The sequence below is a fragment of the Thamnophis sirtalis genome, unplaced genomic scaffold (assembly GCF_051295495.1).
Source record: "Thamnophis sirtalis isolate CommonGarterSnake01/CBP01778 unplaced genomic scaffold, rThaSir2_p1.2 scaffold_5, whole genome shotgun sequence".
In the NCBI taxonomy this organism is placed as follows: domain Eukaryota; kingdom Metazoa; phylum Chordata; class Lepidosauria; order Squamata; family Natricidae; genus Thamnophis; species Thamnophis sirtalis.
In genome coordinates this window covers 64,445,891-64,471,996 of record NW_028261385.1, presented here as the reverse complement: position 1 = coordinate 64,471,996, position 26,106 = coordinate 64,445,891, and positions in this window count along the sequence as shown.

The following is a 26,106-nucleotide window of genomic DNA, read 5'->3' as shown; positions in this document are numbered from 1 at the left end:
TTTACAGGGCTAATCCTGTAAGGGAGGCAGGAAGGAAACATTCTGGTGTTGTTTCTAACTTAATCTTTATTGCCCTGCTTACAGAAACTGTCTTTCCAGTTAAACCTTATTACATTGTAAAAGCTAAGGCAAAGTGCCCATCGACCTGAGTAATGTTGAGTTGGCCACGTCCACATGGTCACATGACCACTAAGTCCTGCCTACCCACCTGGTCATTAGGACAGAGAACTGGTTGTTAAATTATTTGAATCCCACCACTGCTCAGGATTGACATGAGGGGTCCTTGGTGTTCTCTGAGCTTGCAGATATTTCATTGTCCAAACAGTGCACTGATGATATTACCTAGTTTGGGTAATGAAATGTATGCAAGAAAACAAACAAGCTCAGAGACACTAAGGACCCCTTACTTAAAGATTTGGGGGCAAAGGGAGAGAAATGTAAACACGTGACAATTCCTCTTTAAAGCAGGGGTCACCAATCTTTCGGACCTCGGGGACCACTAAATTCATAATTTTAAATCCCGTGGACTACTAATATGATGTTTTTTAAAAAAGATAAATAGTATTTAGTGCAATATAAAAAATGCAAATAATTTTTCTGCGGACCACCAAAATCTTTACCACTGGTTGGTGACCACTGCTTTAAAGTATTGATCAGTTTTTCTTACTTGACTGTAAAGATTTTTGAGAATTCCATCTCCAAAATTGAATGATATAATCTGCAAATCAATTTATTTTCACAATCTGTTTTTAAAACCATTCACACTAGATTCTCAGTCGAGTACATTTCTCCTCAAAGGAACAGTAATGCAGTTCACAGAAAGTGTCTTCCTATTACCTCAGTAGTTGCTTCCTTAATCCCCTTCAGCTGATTAGCAGCACTGACATATTTAATTGGCTTTCAGTTTGACCATTTATTTGACCTTTAAGTCCAATAAGAAGCCAGTGCACACACAGTATTAATTTGGGGGGACATCTTCTCACTGTTTTGATTCTGTGTTGATATTAAAAAAGATCAATGTAGAATTGCTTGCCTTGGACATTCTATTCAACAGAATATCCTCCCTCCCCCTCCATAACAACAAGCACACTAATAATAATAGCCTTGCTGTAATACAACTCTATAAAACTCAAGCTAAGTGTCATAATAATAATAACAATAATATAACTCGTAGTGGTCTTGCACTTAAAAACACTGGAACGGAGTCAAAGTTTCTTAACTGAATTTGGAAGACTGAGAATTCAGTTTTCCAACATAGCTAAGAACTGACATCTGTAATCCAAATTGCCATTGTATGTGGAATATGCAATAATAGATCGAGAATAGATGGCAAAGCTCTGACAAGACTTTTGAAATGATGGATGAGCCACAATTTCACACGTGCCAACTCAATCTGTCTGGATTACATTGGGTTTTTATACACACTGAGATATAATAGCAATAGCAATAGCAGTTAGACTTATATACCACTTCATAGGGATTTCAGCCCTCTCTAAGCGGTTTACAGAGTCAGCATATCGCCCCCACAGTCTGGGTCCTCATTTCACCCACCTCGGAAGGATGGAAGGCTGAGTCAACCTTGAGCCAGTGAGATTAGAACCGCTGAACTGCAGATAACAGTCAGCTGAAGTGGCCTGCACCCTAACCACTGCGCCACCTCAGCTCTTATAAGGGAGAAGCAGCAGTTTTCCTGCCAGAGGGCACAATAGCACCCAGGTCACTGACTTCAAGTAAATGTTATTAAAATCAACATTAAGTTTTCCTCTCAAACTAATGGCATCAGAACAAATTGGTCTATTTCCCTTTTGCTGTTTTGTACAGTGTATGACAGTGATGGCTAACCTTTTTGTCATCATGCACACACCCTTAATGCAATGCACATGTGACCCCCCATGTGCTTCACCTCCCAATGCATTGATGCATGTCCCCTGCGTTCGCCACCCCAATGCATGCAGGCGTAGCCCCCACGCATGTGCCCCACATGCATGCGCAACACCCCCACGCCCTCCACCCCCACACATGTGCACCCATTTCCTGCATGCACCCTGCCCTCTGCGCATGCATGGCAGAGACCCAAAAACCAGCTGGGCTGCAGGAGGTGTGCAAACATGCATGGTGTAGCTGAGCTGGGGTGACAGCTTGCCTGCCCGCAGAGAGGGCTCTGTGTGCCTGTGGCATGCGTGCCATAGGTTCATCATCATGGGTATATGGCATCCTCCTTGTCTGACTAATAACTGGACACTTTGGGCTGTGTGTGAACTGCAGGGCTTACATGTTGCTCAGGATATTTGAAACGAAGACCAGAAGCTCTTTAGTCATACACTGCTGTATACCTGGATGTCATTCTTGTCTCACAATTGCTCAAATAATGAAGCTAAAATTAATGTTAGATTTGTACTATTTGTGCTATTTCATTTTCCATTGGCACTTAAAAATAATTTTCTTATCCGCACAACTTCTTGGGCAAAAACAAAGCTACACTAATCAAGTAAACAGCTGCAACAATTTATCTGCCCAAATGCTAGAGCTGCTCTTTTGATGTGTCACTGTGAAGCATTGACAATTCCATGATCTTTGACTCTTGCACAAGTGGTGACAATGTGTCTGCAGCACCTTCAAAAACAATAACAACCCTTTGGCAAAAAAATAATCAACCGCAGCTGGCTTCTCCAGAGTAGATTGAGAAAGCAGCTATTAAGCAAATTTTAGTTGAAGCAAACTTTGCAGGTCTCTGTCAACAACACTAAGATGTGTGAGAAATAATAGCCTAAGGAAGAAAAGAGAAGCAATTTACATTCTGCATTTTCTAACATTTACTGATGTAAATGATTATACTCGCTTGCTTTCTGTCGGCTCTAAATGGCTGCATAATATCACACCAGATGAGGGGAAAAGAAAGAGGCGGAGAAGAAGAAACAGAGGCAGTAAAATAATTTCTTGCAGAGGGATCCTTTACAAATTTAGTCCAAACTGATTTGCATGGAGTTTGATAGGAATTACTCTATATTGTCAGAGGTAAATGAGACCCATGTGTGCAGAATATGAGCTAACTATTATGTTTTGCCTATAATACAGGAATCTCCTCGGTCTGGCAGGCTACTCTTGGGAAAATTAGATAAGCTCCAAGGAACTTGGGTGGGAGATCCATCCTAGCCCTTTTGTGGTTCAGCAATGGCTCCAGACTAACTCCATCTTTGGTCTCTCCTCCTATCAGGCGGGTGCTTCCCAACAATATCATTCTGAATATTTTGAATGTGAATGAAAATTGCAATTTTATACGCATTGCACATTGCACATTAGATACTTATAATAGAATTCAAACTTCCACCCTCTGCTATACCTCCTCCTGTAATGGTCAATGGCAATCCTGGTGAATAGGAATTGTAGTCCAACATGACTGGAGAGCACTGTTTAGAAGTCTAATAAAGCAGTGCATGATTAGCAGTGAGAATTTTGGAAAATTCTTGGAATCTGAAGGATCACCATGATGTAGGAAAAGCTATGTGATATGGTATGCTGTAGATAACATAATGAACTCTGGCAAGGTGATCCAGTTTTTAATTATGTTCACTTATGAAAGATGTAGGGGCGCAGTGACTCAGTGGTTAAAACACTGAGCTTGTTGATCAGAAAGGTTGGCAGTTCAGTGGTCCAAATCCCTAGCTCCGCGTAATGGAGTGAACTCCCGTTACTTGTCCCAGCTTCTGCCATCCTAGCAGTTCGAAAGCACGTAAAAATGCATATAGAAAAATAGGCACCACCTTTGGTGGGAAGGTAACAGTGTTCCATGCCCCTTCAGCGTTTAGTCATGTCAGCCACATGACCACGGACAAGTCTTCTGACAGCGCTGGCTCTTTGGATTTAAAATAGAGATGAGCAGCACCCCCTAGAGTTAGGAAGGACTAGCACATATGTGCGATGGGAACCTTTATTTTTACCTATGAAAGATGATAGAGTATTGATGGGTTCCTACAACTCAGTCAACTTTCATTATTGTATCTGCAATTCAGGAAGTTGTGGTTAAGAAGACACATCATGCTTAGGAAAGGTAAACCAAAGAATAGTAATATTAACAACCAATGTTTTATCCATTTAATTTTAACAGAAGAGAAATCATGGCAGGCAAATTGTGTACAAAATATGTGCTTGGGGTCAGCCACACCGATTTTGAAATCCTATCATAGCCTAAATTGGAAACAGAATGCTTGATACCAAAATCACTTAGATTCTTAGCATTTGAAACTGCAAAATATGATTTCACAAAGGTATGCAAAATGTATCAATATGTAAAGACACCAGTTAGAAATCGTGTGAAAAACTGAGATCCACAATTCCCTACATCTACCCAAAATTCAATTGCGCTTCACTTGATCGATTGACTCATTTGTGTGCTGCCCATCTCATCTTACAGTAAAACATCTAAAACACATCTGTTGGAGAAGAAGAATACTTTCAGCAGTTTTGAAACAAAAATAATGTAGTATTGATACCTGATTTTTCAGGGGACAGACTTAAGCAAATGCTAAATTTATTATTGGGTCAGGAGCAGCCAAATTAATCAGCTTACTAGTTTGCCATGGAAAAAGAACAGATGCAAATGAAATATACACAAACATATTTTTTCCAAACTAAAATTCTGCATTCTTACCACACACTTACCAAGAAATATTAGATACTTGAAAGCTCTTGTCTCCAAGACAAAATATAGCAGTGCTTGGAGCAAAAAAATGAAAATAGCACATTCCATTTCAATTTTAGGAAAAACTTAAGTCTAGTATATAATTTCTTATCTTGGAATATGGCCAAGGTTGATGGATAATGTATCTATCCTAGGGAAAAGTGAAGTCAAATAATCCAGTTCAGGCTTTTGCATGATTATTTAAAAGATAAATTATGATAGCTATAAGAATTTGGTATGTGATTCACATGCAAATGGAATTAAGCTATCATTTTTTGTGTCTAAGGACATTTTGAAACAACAGATAGCAGTTGTCTGCTAACTATATTGAATTATATATTTCAATATTAAGGAAGAATTGTGGGGAAAGTATTTACAGAAAATATTAATTTGCAAGAAAAGAACTATTGGCATCCTTAAATATTTTAGAACACCTCACTATTACTGATCTTACCCATCTGGACTAATTAGATCCAGTATTGTAATCAGTACAATTCTCTGTATCAGGTTGGTGGATCTTAGGCCCAAAGAATCTTCTTGTAGAACTTTTTTTTTTGGAAAACAAAAGATGAAACAACTAGCACGCTAAGTTTCAGCTTTATGAATACCTCTGCTATTTCCAACCCATAACTAATTTTATTAAGTAAGAAATGAATGGCCGAGGACCAATGTTCTGTACTATGTACATTTTTCCTCTATTCCACTGTCCTACTGTAAGTCATTACTTATTTATTTCTGACTTTTATATCTTTCCTTTCCTTTAATAACTCAAGATTGGTATTCCTTGCAATTCTATCCTCATAATAACAATTCTGTAAGATAAATCATGATGGCACAGTGTCTAGTCCAAGATCATCCAGTGGCCATATTTGGCCTAGAAGCCAAATTCTGTTGATGTTTAACACATAGCTGAAAGTGTTTTTCAACTTTGACTTCAATCTCAATCTTGAAGATGTGTGGATTTCAAGTTCCAGATTTGAATCCCATACATCTTTAATTTGCCAAGGTTGAGAAACACTGCCTTCAGCTTTGTGTTAAGCATCGACAGCAGGTTACATTGCCTTAAAGTAAGCATGCATGTAGTATGGTGTGAACCAGAGATGGATAAGTATGATGCACCCCCCCCCCCAACTAAAGTTAACTTACTAATTACAGGTGTTGTTTCTTTAACTTTGAAATAATGTTTTACATATACATTTCTAGCATATTTCGGACTAAGTGAATCCTAAATTGTCTGCCAAAAGAAACCTCTGCAATATAATGACATGATCGTTTTAGATAACTAGTGATTAGACCTACAGATTTATTTATTATTTAAGGTGCAACATCTTAACTGTTTACTTACTTAAATAATGCACTACTTACTCTGTTGAAATGTGCTTACCGGTAATTTTATGTTATGATTTCCAGGAAGAGGGATTGAAAATAGAAAAAACATATTAATTTCTTCTGCTGTTCCCTTTTTTATTATCATTCCACTGCAGAGTGAAATCAGAATGCAATTTATTTCTGCAATTGTTGGCTAGATTCTGCCTATGCTCCAAGAAGTCGGGTGGTGCATCTTGGCCTCTCCAAATCAGAATGTACACTCAGTTATGTCGCCACCTAAATATGGATTTGTGGTTTCTGAAGGTCTCAGATCTCTGGCTAAGATCTGAATTACATGAGCCTGGTTTCTCTCCCAGGATTTTCCACCAAACAAGTAAGACTCCTCCTGTGGAGTCATAACATGTTGTGAAACATCAAGAAAAAATGTTTTTCTCCTGGTTTACACCATCCTCATAGACTTTTGTGGAGAACACTTTGATCTCCTCCCCCACCATTTTTTCGATCAAGTAGAATATATTTGTGGATATAATTTTACTGAGTACTATTTTTTTTTAGAAAATGTCATTCAATTTACAAATTCAAGGACTATAACTGCATACTTGCTATAGTAACAACAATAAAACCTAAAACCTTCCATTTCCAATGCTACCGTATGTAGGTGAAGATCTTGATTGCTTTTTCCAATGACCTCTGGACTCATCTGTGGTTATCACCCAAATTCTATATTTGCTGGTTTTTTTAACAAATGCAAAAAAGAATATTAAAAATATATGTAATATGTCATAATTCAAACACCCCTCATTTAGCAGCAACAATCGGGACTAGCAACTAAAGCAAATAAAGCAAACATTTGTGGAAAATAACATGACATTTCTGTATTTATTATTTTATTTCAGCTTTCCTTTTTATTGACCCTGTTCTTTGGAATGTTCACTCCAGCACCGGGGTAATTAACAAGAATAATTGTTTGTATTCATATCCATTGGAGAGGGAAGGTTTACAAGAAAGTAAATGGAAACACACAGGGAAAACAGCCAGAGCTAACACATTCCTTTTGATGTGTATTCCCTATTCCCTATTTTGATGTGTATTCCCTCAACACTGTTAAACTTCACTAAGGCTGCATTACTATTACTATTAGTCTTCTCATCGTTCCTATCACCCATCTCCTCCCACTTGTGACTTGAAGACTATAACATGTAGCTTGTGTCCTTACATATTATATTGATATTGATTGTTTCCTGATGGCTTATTTGTACTCTATGACTATCATTAAGTGTTATACCTTATGATTCTTGATGAATGTATCTTGTCTTTTTATATACACTGAGAGCATATGCACCAAAGACAAATTCCTTGTGTGTCCAACAGTGATGGGTTCCTAACTGGTTTACTACCGGTTCGTTCTCGCTTCTCTTGTGCCTATGCCAGCTGTGCTCTGTATGTGCAATTGAACAAAAATTACTCAGAAAAAAAGGAAAACAGCTAAGGAGCAGCAATCCAGTCTGCCGCCCCGGATCAGCTGGGCTTTGGAAGCTAGAATAAAGGTAAGTATAATCCAGGGGTGGGTGGGCATGTGGGCAGGCATGTGGGCGGGCCCACTTAAAAAACAACAACAGAGAACTGATTCGCTCTCTGTTTGCAGGCAGCACTACTGGTTCGGGAGAACCAGTCTGAACCAGTAGGAATAACCACTAGTGTCCAATCATATTGGCCAATAAAGAATTCTATTCTATTCTATTCTATTCTATTCTGTGTTCTGTAATCCCTTTTGCAATCTCTCCATTTTGCAAGAAGTTTAAAAAGGGGCAGGAACAGGGCAACCGATTACCTCAGTGAACACATGCCAACCAGAAAGGAACACTGTAAAGATCATAAATGCCCACCATGATTGCAATGTTATTTTTTCAGTAATGTCATAACTTTGAATGGTCATTTCATGAGGCAGTTAGTAAGCGAGGTCTACCTGTAACATTATCCTTTTTTCAATGTCATAAATGGTTCTTATTAAAATAAATGCCACTTAGTACTAAGATTTTTCTTTTGGTTAACCTTTAACCCTTTCCTTAGAAATTCCCACAAAATGACATTCTTTATAGGTTGATTTGGGAACTGGGGCACTATTTTACAGTGCTTTTGATCTTTCCTCAGTGGATGACTGCAGTTGGCATTGATAGGAGAGCAGTGGACTTAGTAGCTGTTCACTTGTGTGTGACCACAGGAGATATCCTCTCTGCCTCCTTTTTAATTTCTTACTAGCTGATAACCCGGCATTGCCCGGGTATTTATTTATCCCAATCCTTACATCTGTCCTCAAAAATAATACCAGACCAAACGTAATTTCTACTGTTGGATTTTCCCCCTTACCAGAGGGATCCCCCTTGTAGGGTATGTTAAAGCCATTACCATGGCAACTCCACTGCGCTGTACAGTAGAAGCCATTTTACGGCAGTACGGTAGAAGCCATAACAGGCTGTATCTTAACAGAACACGCAACCCGAGAGGTATTAGGGGTGTCTTACCCCCATAGTATTTGTTTCCAGACAGTAAGTCATCTGGGTACCAAGTTTGGTTGAAATTGCTCGAGGTATTCCAGAGTTATGCTGAAAGACATAGACACACACAGAAAGAAAGAAAGAAAGAAAGAAAGAAAGAAAGAAAGAAAGAAAGAAAGAAAGAAAGAAAGAAAAATATAAACCCCTAAGTAAAATCATATGCCAGTTCAAGTGTGGTATCATTAGGATGCTGATGATGTTTAACTTTCTTTTGCTAATCTAATCTGTTCAGGTTTTATCACAGTGTCTGGAGATTATGAAGGTCTGAATGGGACTGAATATTAGCTAGCTGAAACAGCTGAACTCTGTTATTCATGAAGTGCTTGAGTGTCTCGTGACCACTGGTGTCTCATGATGGGGAAGCACCAACCGGGAAGGACAGGTATGCAATTTGAGGGACTTCTTGGACTTGTGGGTCCTGCTTGACAAACAGACAGATGCCTTGACCAGGGAGGCCTTTATCCAGCTTCAGTGAGAGCACCAGTTGCAGCTCTACCTGAAATATGAGGATCTTGCTGCAATGATCCATATCTTTGTCTCCATTCAGTTAGACCATGTAACATCCTGCACAAAGAGGGTGCATTTAAAGATTACTTTGGATCTTCAACTGGCCCAAACATAAGTATGTATTATATGGCATTTACCATTCCAAGCACCTTACACCTGAGACTTGCATTGCTTCCTTATAGGTTTCTGGGTGCAGTTAAAAATGTTGGCATTAAAGCCCTGTATGGCTTTGCCACAAGCTCTCTTCGGGAGTGCATGTGCCCACTTGAATTGGAATGATGTATTTGATCTTACCAAGAAAAGCAGCTGATGGTTCCCTACTTTTGGAAAGTGGATAGACCAGCAGGAGGTGTTGTTTTTCAATAGCAGTGGAAGCCTTAACTTTAAGCAGGTAAGAATGGAGCTCTTTCAGAGAGCTTGATGCCTGTCACTTTTAGAGCATGCTGCCTGCCATGTTTTTTTTATAGATTTCTTGGTTTGCATGCTTTCAGTCTTTGGATTTTATTGGATTGAGATGTTCTAATGGTTACATGTTTGTGAAATTGCTAAGAGTTTACCCTGTTTCCCTGAAAATAAGACCTCCCTGGATAATAAGCCCAGCTGAGCTTTTGAGCACATGCGCTAAAATAAGCCCTCCCCTGAAAATTAGTCCTCCCCTAAAATATTTAAACACATACACAGCTGGCCCCCGCCATTTCCTGGTGGGGGGAAACATGCCCCATGTGCCCGCATGCACCTGCCATCCACGAGGAATGGACTCGGGGAGGCCGTTCCCACAAACCCTAGCTACTGCACCCCTTCTCTTAGTGGTGGCCCCAAAAAGAGCGGCAGGCCCAGTGATGCTAGGGCTGGTAAGAGTGTGCCAGAAACACAGACAGAACTTCCATCCCTCTCTGGATCAACTGATCCATGGGCCATGGGCCGAGGTTAAAGGGCCTCCTGCACCTCAAAAATAATAAGACCGCCCCATAAAATATGGCCAAGCGCTTATTTTGGGGGTCAAAAGAAAATAATACCCTGTCTTATTTTCAGAGAAACACAGTAGTTAGGTGTGGATGAATGAGTGAATAAGCGAATGAATGAATGAATTATATAATCTATTCCTAGTGATTTTCCTCTAGTGGTTTCAACAGTTGCCAAGCATTTTATCTCTTAATTAAGTACCATTAATTTCAATTATATTTGACTTCCAGTTAATGTTGTGCTATCTGAATCACATGCTTCCTGTAGTTATCCTAATACTTTGTTTTCCACTATTACCATTAATTGATTCATTAACATGCAATAAATATTAATCTTTAATATTATTCATACTTAATAATTAATATAAATTAAACATTAATTCACTAAAAGTACCAGACACAGTATAGTAGACCTCTTAGTGGAGCAAGAAATAAGGCCTGAAGCTTATAGTGCTTACTTAGAAATAAATCAGATTTCAAGAAAATCTATTGATAACATTCTCTAAAATGCTTTTTGAGGTATGATCTGGCTTTTCTAACTGACATTATTTTCAGAGGAGAATGAAAATCGTTTTATTAACCATTAGTTATGGCTTAATATGCACAATCACAGATCTGATACAATAGAATTGGATGATACAATAGTAGTGGTCCTTATTCAGGATGACAATGAGGGTGCATTCCAAGAAGAGAGAGAGAGTTTGGTGGACTGGTGTAATAAGTACAGCCTGGTTTTAAATGTAGGAAAAACAAAAAAGAAAAAGAAAAGTGTTTAGTTTAAGGTGACCAGATTTTCAGATTGGAAAAGAGGGACACCCTTGACTGGGGGGGGGGGGGGGGCTTGATTAAAAAAATTTTTTTTGTCAAAAGGTCACCCCAGGACACTGAAACCAGCATAAATACGAATCTGTTGCCAAACAAAATTTTGATCACGTGACCATGAGGATGCTGCAACGGTCGCTAAGTGTGAAAAATGGTCGCAACGGTCGCTAAGTGTGAAAAATGGTCGCAACGGTTGCTAAGTGTGAAAAATGGTCATCAGTCACTTTTTTCAATGCCATTGTAACTTTGGTCACTAAATGTTTTCCCCCTCCTCGAGACTCCTCACTTCTTCCTTCATTCCTCTTGCTTATCTACCTTCACCTTATCTGTCTTCTGCTCTTTCCCTCTCTTCCTTCCTTCCTCCCTCCTTCCATCCTCTTCTTTCCTCACTCACTCCCTTCCTCCTTTTTTCTCTTCCTTCCTCCTTCCATTCTTTATACGATATAAAATTCAATGAGGGTGAAACACACCAAATCTGGCAAAGCTGCCTTGCACCAACCTGGCCTGCCCATAGAATAGCAGCCACTTTGAGACACATAAACCTGGTCTGAACATATTGCATCACAAAGATTTGCAAAGATCACATTTGCAAAAAGGAACATTTCTTGTAGTAAATACATTTTATAAACAATTTAAAAGTAAAAATCCCCCCAAAATAATAAAAAAGGTATTCTATAAATAAAAGAAATCTTTAAAAACCATTGTTAAGTATTACACCAGCAATAATTTATACTGTCACCATTTCAAACTATTATCAGAAATACGAATCTGTTGCCAAACATCAACATTTTGATCGCCTAACCATGAGGATGCCACAACGGTCGCTAAGTGTGAAAATGGTCGCTAAGTGTGAAAAATGGTCATCAGTCACTTTTTTCAATGCCATTGTAATTTTGGTCACTAAACAGCCATGTTCCTGACTTAACAACCACCATGATTCACTTAACGTGGCAATAAAAGGTCGCAAAATGAGGCAAAAATCATTTAACAGACGTCTCCCTTAGCAACAGAAATTGGGGGATCAATCCTGGTCGTAAGTCAAGGATTACCGGTAGCCAATTGCAAAAGGCAACTTTACTTGGAACAGGTGAGATTGTGCCCGGATCCCTTTCATGCCAACATCCCATCCTGTCCATGGGGAGAACTCCACAGGCGGACAAAAGCCCCAATCCCCTCTCAACCTCCAGCTGACTCTGCCATCCGCCATAACCACACATGCCCCTCAAAGGCAAAACTCAGGGGGCTGAATTCTACAGGGGGAGGAGTAAAGGGGGGATTTGAGGGGCAGCCCAAAGCACCATCTGTCTAAATTTGCATCAGGCAGGCAGTAACATTTTCATAGACCATGATCAGAGGAGCAGCTGATCCTATGGAGAGACTCCTCCTGCATTCAGTCCCAGGCCTACAAGTGGAAGTACCCTTCCTTCCTTCCTCCTTTCACCTTCCTTCCCTCCCTCCCTCCCTCCCTCTTTCTTCCTTCTAGCCTTCCTTCCTTTCCATTCTTTCTCCTTCCTTCCTTCCTCTTGCCTATCTGCCTTCTGTCTTTCTGCACTTTAGATCTCTCTTCCTCCTTCCTTCCTCTTTCCATCCTTTCACCAAAAATCAGGATGTTTTATTAGCATCAGCATCATTCTGCTGAAAATGCCAGATTCTGTGGTACTTCTGGATGAGATTTAGAAAATTACAGAGACATGAGGAACCATTATATAATTTCACTTGGCAAAACTCTGATTAAAATAATAGCAACAAAATGTAAGATTTTTTAATTTTAAAACTCTAGCAAAACATAGATTTATTTCCAGTTTAGTTAATTAATGCCATTATAAACAGGAATGCAATTGATTAAATAAAAATGACTTTTTCTTTTATTAAGAATACTTATTCTACACTAAACTAGAAAATATTTCATAGGCCCTTCAACACGTTTGTTACAAATTTTCAGGATTGCATGCATTCTTGAAACTGATACCATGTAATGTTAAAAAGCAGATCGCTAACTAAGTACACTAAAAACCATGTTTAATTATTTGCTACTTGAGGCCAATAGCAATGATGAAGAAATTTCTCTCATCCTCAGTGACAATATTTTTAGGGCCAAAAAATAAAACTCTGTATATTGAATCTGTTGAATGGAGAAAGGCCTGCCCCACCCTCCCCCAAATGAGACACCTTCCACGATAATAGGAGAGGAGAACCTGGAGACAGCAATCACAAGGCAGAACGTAGCTAAGAGAACGGGGCAGCTAAGAGAACGGGGCGGGGGTTGGGAGAAGGCCTGGGACTGGCTGGGGAAAAAGGGAGGGCGGGAGGGAGGGAGGGAGGGGGAGAACATGAGTGTGTGTATCCCTCCTTCCTTCAGCCCAACACTCTTGCTGGCATTCTGGCCAGACGAGAGGGACTGCAGAGGGTCTAGGGCAGCGAGTCATTCAATCAATGGGAAACTTGCCTCTTGGAAGGAATGACCCGGTTTGGCTCCCACTTTCAACAATCGAACAGAGAAGCAAAGAGGCAGAAGAGACGAAGCGGGAGCCAAGCCAGGCTAGAGTGTTGGGCTGAAGGAAGGAGGGATACACACACTCACATTCTCCCCCTCCCTCCCTCCCTCCCTCTCTCTCTCTCAAATGGCAAATCGCTGCTGGGAGCCCGGTCTCATTTGGGGGAGGGGGAGGAAGCAAGCCTTTTTCCATTTCAAGGAGCTGCCGCTCCTCCCCCCACCTCTTAGAAGTCCAGCCAGCTGCCCGCCAAGCTCTCCACGGAGACTCACCCAAAGTTTTCACCGCGATTTGCCTGGTGAGGGGAGGCGGCAGGTTGATGCAGACCAAATCCACAGTATAATAAATACAAGTATAATAAATACTTGTATTTATTATACTTGTATTTACTTCCTCCTCCTTCTCCTCGCTGCGATCTGGATGCCCGCGCCTTCCTTTCCTCCACGTTCAGCCCTTTCGCGTGGAGCCTCAAGATTACGAGCAATGCAGGGTTGCTAAGTTAAGGGCGTCCGGTCCCAACTGGGAGCAGTGGCTGGCTCTGCTCACGCCCGCGGGCCCCTGCCCTGCTGCGTCCAGCATGTCTTCAACAGCATGACCCGGCATCCCAAGCGGAGTCCCCCACCCCCACATAAGCTGCATTGCCCACACGCGCGGGGATTCAAAGTATCCAGCCGTATTTCTTGAATCCCCGCGTGTGTGGGCAACGCAGCTAGGCGGGCTCTGCTTGGGAGGACCAGGCTATGGAGGGCATAGCATGGTCATCTTAAGCGAAGCTCCCCTCCCCCGCCTAGCTGCGTTGCCCACATGCGCGGGGATTCAAAGTATCCAGCCGGATTTCTTGAATCCCCGCATGTGTGGGCAACGCAGCTAGGCGGGCTCTGCTTGGGAGGACCAGGCTATGGAGGGCATAGCATGGTCATCTCAAGCGAAGCTCCCCTCCCCCGCATAGCTGCATTGCCCACACGTGCGGGGATTCAAAGTATCCAGCCGGATTTCTTGAATCCCCGCGTGTGTGGGCAACGCAGCTAGGCGGGCTCTGCTTGGGAGGACCAGGCTATGGAGGGCATAGCATGGTCATCTCAAGCGAAGCTCCCCTCCCCCGCATAGCTGCATTGCCCACACGCGCGGGGATTCAAAGTATCCAGCCGGATTTCTTGAATCCCTGCGCATGTGGGCAACGCAGCTAGGCGGGCTCTGCTTGGGAGGACCAGGCTATGGAGGGCATAGCATGGTCATCTCAAGCGAAGCTCCCCTCCCCCGCATAGCTGCATTGCCCACACGCGCGGGGATTCAAAGTATCCAGCCGGATTTCTTGAATCCCCGCGTGTGTGGGCAACGCAGCTAGGCGGGCTCTGCTTGGGAGGACCAGGCTATGGAGGGCATAGCATGGTCATCTTAAGCGAAGCTCCCCTCCCCCGCATAGCTGCATTGCCCACACGCACGGGGATTCAAAGTATCCAGCCGGATTTCTTGAATCCCCGCGTGTGTGGGCAACGCAGCTAGGCGGGCTCTGCTTGGGAGGACCAGGCTATGGAGGGCATAGCATGGTCATCTCAAGCGAAGCTCCCCTCCCCTGCCTAGCTGCGTTGCCCACATGCGCGGGGATTCAAAGTATCCAGCCGGATTTCTTGAATCCCCGCGCATGTGGGCAACGCAGCTAGGCGGGCGGGCAACCCGCTTGCTGTTGAAGACACACTGGACGCGGCAGGGCAGGGGCCCGCGGCCGGGAGCGGCTTCTGGCGGCTACCGGGCGGCGATCTCACACCATCCGCTCGCGGCTCTTAATACTCACCAGTCAGCGCAGCTGCAACCTCTTTCGTCTTTTGGTGAAAGGAAATGGAGACTCGCGCAGGCGTGCTGAAAATTTCCCATCCCAGCCAGCTCACTGATTGGCTGGAGTCCAGGCCAATCCAATCAGTGAGCGGCAGGCTGGGCTGGCTTAAATTTGTAGGTAGGTAAAAGCACACTTTTTTTGGCGCTCGCAGCTCCCGCCCATCAGCTGCTAGCTTTCTGGGCTGGCTCAGCGGTAGGATAGAGAACAGAACGATGAGCCAGCCCAGCAAGCTAGCAGCTGATGGGCGGGAGCTGCGAGCGCCAAAAAAAGCGTGCCTTTTAAAAAGGCGGGCGGGACGCGGGAAAATGCATTGAAAAGCGGGGGTGTCCCGCCAAAAGCGGGGCATCTGGTCACCTTAGTTTAGTTGTGCAGCTAACAGACAAGTTAGCTTGGTCACTCAACAGTAAGACACTGATAAAGTGGGCACAGCAGCACCTGAATTTTCTGTGTCGTATGAGAAGAGCACATTTTCCTTCCTGTTTCCTTACCACTTTCTATGGAGGGAAGATTGAAAGCATCCTGTCATACTGTATTACTGTTTGGTTTGAATGGCCGTGCAGAGCCTGTAGAAGGGCTTTCAGAGTGCTCCTGGGGGCTGGGGAGGGCAGAAATGAGTGAAAAACAGGTTGTTTTTTGCTCAATTTTGTCCCCCTCCCCCAGCCCCCAGCAGCATTCTATAAGCTTCCTAAAGGCTATGCATGCAATTTTTTTGACAAAAAACAGGCCTTTTTTGCTTGTTTTTTGGGGGGCAACCCTCTGCAATCCCCCTAAAGGCTATTCATGCATTTGTGGGGGGGAGGGCCCGTTTTTGCGAGATTTGCCTCTTATACTCCGGTGTGTCTTATACTCCGAAAAATACGGTAAGTAATGCTTGACCAGGGTCCACAGTATTGACATAGTGCTACATATCCTTTCCATGATTGGCTTTGTTTGTTACCCTCTGGAAATAAGCTTCCTAGTATATGTTGTTGTTAGTTGCAAAGTCATGTCTGGCCCATCGTGACCCCATGGGCAACGTTCCTTCAGGCCTTGCTATTCTCTACTATTCTCTGGAGTTCATTTAAGCTCACACCTACTGCTTTGGTGACTCCATCCAGCCACCTCATTCTCTGTTGTCCCCTTTGTCTTTTGCCCTCAATCTTTCCCAGCATTAGGCTCTTCTCCAGTGAGTCCTTCCTTCTCATTAGGTGGTCAAAGTATTTGAGTTTCATCTTCAGGATCTGGCCTTCTAAAGAGCAGTCAGGGTTGATCTCCTCTAGGACTGACCAGTTTGATTGCCTTCCAGTCCAAGAGACTTTCAGGAGTCTTCTCCAGCACCATAGTTCAAAGGCCTCAATTCTTTGGCAGACAGCCTTTCTTATGGTTCAACTTTCACAGGCATACATTGTAACTGGAAAAACCATATCCTTGAATATATGCACTTTTATTGGCAGGGTGATGTCTCTGCTTTTTAGTATGCGGTCTAGATTTGCCATAGTTTTTCTCACCAGGAGTAAGCATCTTTTAATTTCTTGGCTGCAGTCTCCATCTGTGGTGATCTTGGAGCCCAGGAAAAAAAAAGTAACTATCTCTTGGTATATATTTCTTTTCAGAGTAGGCATAAGAAATTTATTTTTAATGTATGCCAGTATGTACACATAAGAAGTGTCAGTAAATGTTATCTTCTCATTTTTCATTTGGGAATCCATGGGGAATGATCCAACGAGGAAAGAAAGAACAATGGCACACAAATGCTCACATTTATCTTCCTTGCTAACAGGACTTGGAGCCATATTCTTTCCCCACCTCAATTTCATTCTAAAATTAATTGTGCCATTTTCTTATTAGGTATGTTGACAGATGTTGCTGCAATGGAAGCACTGAAATTGCTCCAGATTCCAAAATCTGAATGTGATCAAGGGCTCTAATTAAGTCTGCAACAGATCAAAGACCAGATTTTGGCTAGGATATTGGAATACTTCTGAAAGCTGACATTAGCTATCTGAGAAAAGGGATGTGGATAAAGACTGTACCCAAGACAAGAGAATATTTTTCTTGCAATTAGTGCCGCGGTGGTTAAAGCTTTGTGAAAGCAGCAGCTGTTATGAAAACTCTGCATTAAATATGCTTAGAACAGAAAAATATGTATTGATAGTCCTGTACTTCTTTGTGGGAATGGGACGTGTATGAATTATCTCTCTGTAACCTTCTTGTCCTTTGACATATGCATGTTTAAAATTTCTGTGCTCTCAATTTTTATCACAATGAGAGACTTCTTCTTCCTGCTTGTCTTATATCTAATCCTCAATAGACTTTTCATGATTTAAAATCAGGAACTCAATGTAAGCATGCTCAGTCAGATGTAATTTCAGTAGGATTTACTCTCATGTTATCCTGGACTTAGTTGTGTGATCCTGGGCATGTTTCCTCAAAAGTAAATTTTACTTCCTATTAGTGGATTTCAGTCTTAATTAGTCAGATAGGTCCACTTCATATTGTAATTTATTCTGTTTAAATAGAGCCACAACCTCAAATATATGTTAGGTAAAGATTCCCCTTGCACATATGTGCTAGTCATTCCTGACTCTAGGGGGAGGTGCTCGTCTCTGTTTCAAAACTAAAGAGACAGTGCTGTCCGAAGATGTTTCCATCTTCATGTGGCCGGCATGATTAAACACCAAGGGCACATGGAACACTGTTACCTTTCCACCAAAGGTGGTTTCTATTTTTCTACTTGCATTTTTACATGGCAAAAGCTGGGGCAAATAACGGGAGCTCACTCCATTACGCGGCACTAGGGATTTCTCTACTTCCTCTTCCTCTCTCCTTCTCCTCTCTCCCCTTTCCACTCCTCCTTTCTGTCCTCTTCTTCCCCCCTGCCCTCTCTCCTATTCTTCTCTTCTTCCCTTACCTCTCTCCTCTACTTCACACTCTTCATCTCATTTACTTGGAGCTCCATTTTATGTTCATGGTATTTATAATTCCTTTTCAATATACATATATAATTTTAACATGTATTCTCCTCCTTTTAAAAAAACTAGAACAAAAAAGTATACATATATAGTCAACGCTCCCCTCCCCCGAACCTAATTTTGGCCGAGATGTAAACCTGGTTATAATTCCCAGCTATTCTCATCATCATCTTTATATAATTATAGATCCTTACATGCCCCCAATTTGTGATTCTGTCTTTTAATCTCAATAGTTTCCCATTGTAAGTATATTTCATGTTCCCTCTCCATTTTTCCATATCTTGGATTAGATTACCCTTAATTGTCTAAAAATGGCAAACCTCGCTGTTCAATGTTCATTACAATTCTCTTAACCTATTATATAGAATAACAAGCAGTAAACATCTCACTTTATTCATCATCTTAAAAGTACTAAATATGTCCATGTTTCATATATTGTAACCCATGCTTAGTTGTCCTTCTATTGTCATATTCAATCAATTCGCAACTCAGCTTAATTATCATATATAAAAGTGAATCACAAACCTCTGCTTTGCAACGTCCCCATATCAGTTTCATATTTATCCATATTCCATATATTTTAACCCTTATTTATCTATCTTTCCATTATTATATTTAATCAGTTAGCAACTCCATTTTATTGTCATATTTAGGAATAAAGCCCTTATTTTAGCTTTATATTTTCCCATATAACAGTTTCTAGTTGTCTGATTTTTTTCCTAGTAAGTCTTTTGTCCCACTTCTCTGTTCCTGTCTTCTCCCTTTTCTTTGTTTTGACACATCCATGCTCTTCAATTTTCCCCAGGCCACCATCAAAAAGATATTTTATATTTCTCTTTGTTGGGGCATAATCTCCTACTTCAATTTCCCTTATGCCACTAAAAACCTCCAAAATCTCTTTTGTCTGCTTTTTATTCCACTTTGTTGGGACACCTCCCCTTTTTCTAATTTTTCTTATACCACTGCCAAGACCAATGGAATTTTTTGTCTGCTTTTTATTTCCCTCCATTTCTATCCCTTCATTGTCTTTCCCCCTTCTTCTTTGAATTCTTCTTTAGATATCTGCTTCTCTGGGTTCAGAATTCTATTTAGGCTTGATTTTAATGATTTATGCATATTTTTTATAATTTCATGTAGTTCTTCAAATTCCCAGTTTTCCATCATGTCCAGTTCCAAAGTTACAGTTAGTTATACAGTTCTTATTCTTATTTCAGAGTTCTGATCCACCTTAAATTTATCTACTTCAGCTGCTGTGGGGAGAAGCAATGGGAGCCATCTTGGTCTTTTGTTTTTCCTTAATGTCCAGTTCCAAAATTAAGGTTAATTATATAAATCTTATTTCGAGGTTCTGGTCCACCTTAAATTTAGTTAATTCAACTACTGTAAAACTGGAAGAGAAGCTGGGGCCATCTTAATCTTTTTCAGACAGAAAAAAAGAACCTCCGTATTTCCCAGTTCTTGACTCTGTTATTATTCTTTCCCTTGCCACCTTCCACCTCTGGTCAATTATAGCTGCTCAAAATATATCAATTGAAACAAACTTGCAAACAGTCAGATTCGGGTACGTTTCTCTTTGTCTCCTACTTTTCCAAATTCTGATTTATGGCAGTTGATTAATTAAAACTTCCTGCACAGTCAAGGTTAGATTATCAGTTATCAGTGAGAAGAAGTGCTTTTTTCTTTAGTTTTTGGAATTGCTTAAGAAATATTAGTTGGAAGAAGTTCAAACGAAGTAAATCCTTTGGAATGTTTGATTTCTATTTCAAATCCAGATTTAGAGTTTGTATTTGAGTGGGTTTGCCACTTGTCTGCTTTCTCCCTTTCTGTCCGAATTTGTTTCAAACAAATACCGTATTTTTTCGGAGTATAAGATGCACCTTTTTCCCTCAAAAAAGAGGCTGAAGATCTGGGTGCATATTATACACTGAATACAGCAATTTTTGCCTCCCAAAGCCCCGCCCCCTTCACCAAAATGGCCATCCATAGCCTTATAGAGGTGTTCAGAAAGCTCCTGGGGGCTGGGGAGGGCAGAAATGAGCAAAAAACAGGCCATTGTTTTGCCCCCCCAACCTCCAGCAGCACTCTATAAGCCTCCATAAGGCTATGCATGCAATTTGTTTGACAAAAAATAGCCCCGTTTTCACGAAACACAGGCCATTTTTTGCTTATTTTTGGCTCCCCATCCCCCAGGAGCACTCTGCAAGCCCCCCCCCCCCAAGGCTATTCATGCCTTTAAAAAAAGGCCGTTTTTCTCTATCCCTTTATCTACCTACCTACTCTCTTTCTCTCCTTCTCTATCTCTCTATCTACTTACCTACTTTTTAAAAAAAAAATGCCTCTTCAAAACCTTGGTGTGTCTTATACTCCGGTGTGTCTTATACTCTGAAAAATACGGTAGCTTTTTTGGGGGGGGGCTAGTGTTTCAACCCTCCATTTTCCTTTTCTTTCTTTCTTTCTTTTTGAAACAATCCCAATCTGACCATCAATATTATTTATGCTCTCAAGATTTCTTTGCCTTTTCCAGGTTTGATTTATGGCTGTGAGTTAGATAAATTTACTTACTGGTCTTTCATCTTTTCCTCACCCTCCTGTTCATTTGATTTGACTGGAAGTCAGCATCTTGTCAGCCATCTTGTACCAGAGGTAGTATTCAGGCGGTTCTCTCCGGTTCCGGCGAACTGGTAGCAGCAGCTGCGGAAGGCTCTACCCACCCACCCCGATGTAATGCATTAGCACTGTGCATATGCAGAAGGCAGTGCACATGCACACACGAGGTGCATGCAAGCAAAGTGCGCGTGCATGCATGCTCACTTTTGTGAAGCAGTAAGGAAGGTACACCTTTGAACTGTACCCTACATATAAAAATTGCCAGGCACAACTCTTGGTATCAAGAACTTGTTAAGCTAAACCATCTAATGATCCAAAAATAGGCCAACCCATTCTAGTGGAAATTCAAACTAATTCCAGAGATGGAGAGTGATTCAGAAAAAAAATATGAACTCATTTCTCCCTGGGAGGGTTCTTTATATACAGCCAAATCTTCAGTCACTATAAATTACGGAGAGCGATTAATTTTCTAAGAACATTCATACAAACTGATCAACAGGGAACAAATTTGGAGGAGAGGGCAACTGTTTACAGGTACAAGAGAGACGCAGCAGACACACTGACAATTATGATACTTACAAAAAACAGAAGTTGTCAAAAATAAACAACTGTAGGGAGAACAAATTAATGAAGGAAGGCCAAGGAACAGAATTGAAAAAGAACTGTGCTTAAACCCACTTGGAAAAATATGTTGGAAAAGCAGAGGAAATCAAAGGTTGAAGTGATAATCAAGGCGCACAAAATCAGTCTTTTTGTTATATAACAAGCACTATTACCAGAGGTGGGTTACTCCTGGTTCAGCCCAGATCGCAGAATCGGTAGTAGCGGCAATGGGAGGCTCCGCCCACCCGGATGCTTCTGCGCATACACAGAAGTGTCACACATGTGTGTGAGCACACACACAAGCGAACCGGTAGTAAAAAAATTGGAAACCCACCACTGACTATTACCCATCCATTCATTCCTCATGAGACACTGGGCAGCAGTGGGATATTATGGGAATTAGATGCCAGCTTTTGTCTTTTCCCATCCTGTGCACTTTTACTACCCATCCAAGATCCTGTGGCACAAGTTGCCTAAGATTATTTGTTGGCAAATATTGTTTGAGGAAACCAGTGGTGATCTAGTTACAAACATTGCTCATTCTCCATGGTCTCCTACCAACATTAATCTTTTGAAGGCCGTGACATCTATGAAGGAATAGATCATTCAGACTTGATTATTAAAGTCTGTTTCTCCATACTTCATAGAATGCATGGGCCAGAGCAGGTCAATTCCTTTTTTTAAGCATGTATAAGAGGTGATAGAGAGCAGTAACAGCTCACATCTTCTGTAGTTTAATTGTTCCTGTTTGCTTCCCTCGATTTTTTTTCCTCTTCTCCATCAAGATTATGAAAGGCTGAAGATTTCCAGGTCTGGAGCAAATCAAGGGGGGAAAGGAAGGGTCTTTTTTCTTTGCTAGTATCCAGCAAACACAATTCTGCAGCTGTTTTCTGCATTTCAAAGGAATTTTTTCATTGGTATGAATGTTAAGGCTGGAGAAGTTCTGGGTCCCTACCTGCTTCATGACTGTGGCACAGAGGAAAATGGGTAAACCAGGGGTATCCAAGCTTGTGGACTTCAATTCCCAGCATTCCCTAGCCAAAATAACTGTTTAACCTTATGGCACTAAATGGCTCAATGAGGTGCTGTCGCTGAGATGGGGTGGAGAGGCGGGGTGTGATTTTAGTACATTAATTTATTATATGACTCTTCTTTTATTAGTTTTATTGTTTTTATGTGGAGTTTTATATTCTGTAAGCCACCTTGGGTCACCGTTTGTGAATAGGCGGCAATATAAATTCCCTAAATAAATAAATAAAATAATTGGCTAAGGAATTCTCGGAGTTGAAGTTCGCAAGTCTTAAAGCTGCACTTGATATGTACATACTAAATCAGGGCTGTCAAACTCAAGGGCTGGGGGGCAGATACGGCCCGCGGAGTGCTTAGGTCTGGCCCCCGGTGCTGCCCTGGAAACAGGAAAGGACTGGTCTGCAGAGCCTCTGCCAGCGAAAATGGATCTCGGGAGAGCCACCTGAGCTCCATTTTCTCTGGCAGAGAGTTGCAGGAAGCCATTACAGCCAAAAATAGAGCTTGGGAGCCTGTTTTTGCTGGCAGAATGCTCGGGCCACTATAGACAATCCCGACACGAGTGATGTCAAGCTGGCCACATCCACCCTTGCCACAAACACACACTGCCCCCCCCCATGGTCAAACACAAACTTGATGCGGCCCTCAATGAAATGGAGTTTGACACCGCTGTACTAAACTGTACTATACTGAACTGTACTGAACTGAAACTGTATCTTAATTATAACACATAATTAATATACAATTAATTAAGATATATTTCTTATTCTTATGGGCCGAAGTTAGCTCACTGGTAATGTCATGCCTGTTTCTCAAAACAGTGCTCCAGAGAAGCAGCAACATGTTGCTATAACGTAACAAACGACTCACGAACCTAAGTCAAACAATGCATCTATCTGCATATTTGCATTGAGACCTCATTCATTTATTAGGCCAGGGAATTCCCACTCCAAGACCATACAGGAAATGGTTGAGTTTGTTTTCCCCCAACAAACCACAGTCTATTTGGAAAACATTCAATAAACTAATGCTATTTTTGAAACATTAACATCCGCTCCTGGGTGTTAAATTTGCATAGAAGCAGATTAACTTAATGCTGACCCAGTGGGGGGAAATTTGTTTGTGCAGACTCACCACTTGCCTTTCCATTTAGGACATAAATTAGGCTTCTTTTAAGGATTGAAAATATGCCTTTATGGTTGCTACACTGAGTAGCCCCAGTTAAGTTTTTCTTCTGTGTAATGTATAATTTTTCCAATAGGACTTGTAATTTTTTTTAACAGTAAATCACCTTTTACTTAAGTTTTCTATGTTTAGTTGCAAAATATGAATCCGAGATCCAAAATCTTTTGTCAGCGATTTTCTTAAAAGAACTGTTGTAGTCTGTAGGTTGACTATGAGGAGTGCAATGTCCAGTTTGGTTGCCCTATGTATAGACCGTTAGCTGCTCTGTTAAGACACAACATTGCCTGGGATATACCATGATGGAGGTAGTCTATAATAGATACTGAATTATAATATCTATCCCTGTGATGGCACACCTATGGCACACGTGTCACAGGTGGTATGTGGAGGCCTCTCTGCCGGCACGCAAACCGTTGATCCAGCTGAGTTCCATTGTGCAAGTGTGTGCACCTCCTGCCAGCCAGCTGCTTTTTGAGTTTCTGCAGCGCGTGTTGTTTAATCAAAATGCAGTTAAAACACTATACAAGCCGTCTAGAATATACATCCAACAAGAACAGGAAGTGTCTCACAGGAACAGATAGAGGTAAATCCTAGAGGGGCAGGAAATGCATCACTGATCAATGGAGCTGAATGCTAGAGCGGAATAAAGCTGCATGCCAGGCAAACATAACACCTGTAACAGTGTAGGCATGCACAGGGGGATGGGGGGAGCATGGGGGGAGGTGCGCTCCCCCTCACCCCTTTTTTGGTTCCAGGGGACTTTAGGGAGGCTGCTAGGCCCAAAACAGGGCATGAGGAGATGTGTGTGCATGCACGCGGGGAAGGGGAAGTACGGGGGGTTGCACGTGCATGCTCAGGGGGTGGGACACGCTGGAGAGGTAGCACATGTGTGCTGTCATGCGCGCACATGCACGCTTTTGGTATGTGAGGACAAAAAGGTTAGCCATAATTGATCTATCCTATTGCAATTCTATGGCTCCATATTATGGTGATTTTATTATGGATTTTTCTTAATTTAAAATATTATGTCCTATAGTATATTGTCCACCTCTCTCTCTCTCTCTCTCTCTCTCTCTCTCTCTCTCTCTCTCTCCCTCCCTCCCTCCCTCCTTCTCCTTCCCTCCCTCCCTCCCTCCCTCCCTCCCTCCTCCATCTCTCTCCATATCATCTAACCAACCTATTATATATATATATATATATATCTCATCTGTCTGTCTGTCTGCTGACACTTTATATAAACTAAATTTGTATATCAGTGATTGCATGATCTCTGTAAATACCATATCTTAAATAAATAAAACACTAAGTCAAGCAGCAAAGAACCCAAATTGCAAATGAAGAAGAAGAAATGGTGAACATACATTAGACAGCCACAGTCCGGCCATTATTTGGAAGCACTTTTTTGCACATGACCTCCAGTCTCCCAAGAGGTGTTAACGTTGGTATCCCCCATCACTTGAGAACGACACATATGTTGACGCTTTAGTTGCCCTACAGCTGCCACATCCTTTATATTAAGCTAAGCTCCTCCCCCTGGGTTTTTTCACACTGTCCCTTCTTTGGGATGACCTCTCTCCCACCTCTGACCTCTTTTGGAGTTTTTGCCCTCACTTTAACAATGATTTATGATGTGCCTGTGCAAAGGTCAGGCCCAGTTTTATAGCTAGCCTCAGATATTTCTTCTTAGGCTAGAAGACAGAAGTAGTGCTCAATAAGTGCTAAGTAAATAAACAAAAGGATACAGCCAGCTTCCTCTTCTCTGTTAACTACTGGCTCTTTTAAAAACTCTTTGTCGGATATGTTTACCAAGTCCTTCAACAAATTAACAGTTACCTATAATCATTTGGTAGAGTAATGAAAACTGTCAAGGCCCTAGAAGAATCCGGAAGGAGTAATTTCAAATTGAGTTGCCTCACAGTTCAATGAAAAGCAACTGTTAAAGATAATTCAAAGGCCCGAAGTATTAGACAGGGAATCTATTTTTCTTTGAGTCTGACAGATAGATCTTTCTCAGCCAAAAAAAAAGGGGGGGGGAGGAGAGGGGGGAGGAGAAGGGAAGGACATAATTTATCAAGCACAAACTTGCTTTCAGTGCCATTTTCGCCATTTGTTTTCTTCATTGCATGAGCAAAGAGGGTTGTACAAGAATTATTGATTTAATATCAATTCCGGAATTACTTTTATTGTCTTTCTTCATGAATATGAAAAGCAAGTACTCTCAGCTTTGATTAAAACAATAAATCAATTTTTAAAAGCATATTTGCAGATCCTGACGAATATGGAGGAGTATTCAGGAAACAATAATAATAGTTCTGGGAAAAAATAAGATAAATACAAGTCAACTCTACCTCTCTATCTCTACTTCTATCACTCCATCCATCACCTATCTGCCTGCCTATCTGTCTAGCTCTCTAAAATTTGTATAGTTGTCCATTTACCAAAAGCAACTCTTGGAAGCAGACAGTTCAGGACAGAATGTATCATGAAGCTTTGTACTGGGTTGAGTTTTTAGCAATGAGTTTGAGCAAAGTCATTCCTCTATTTACAACCATTTA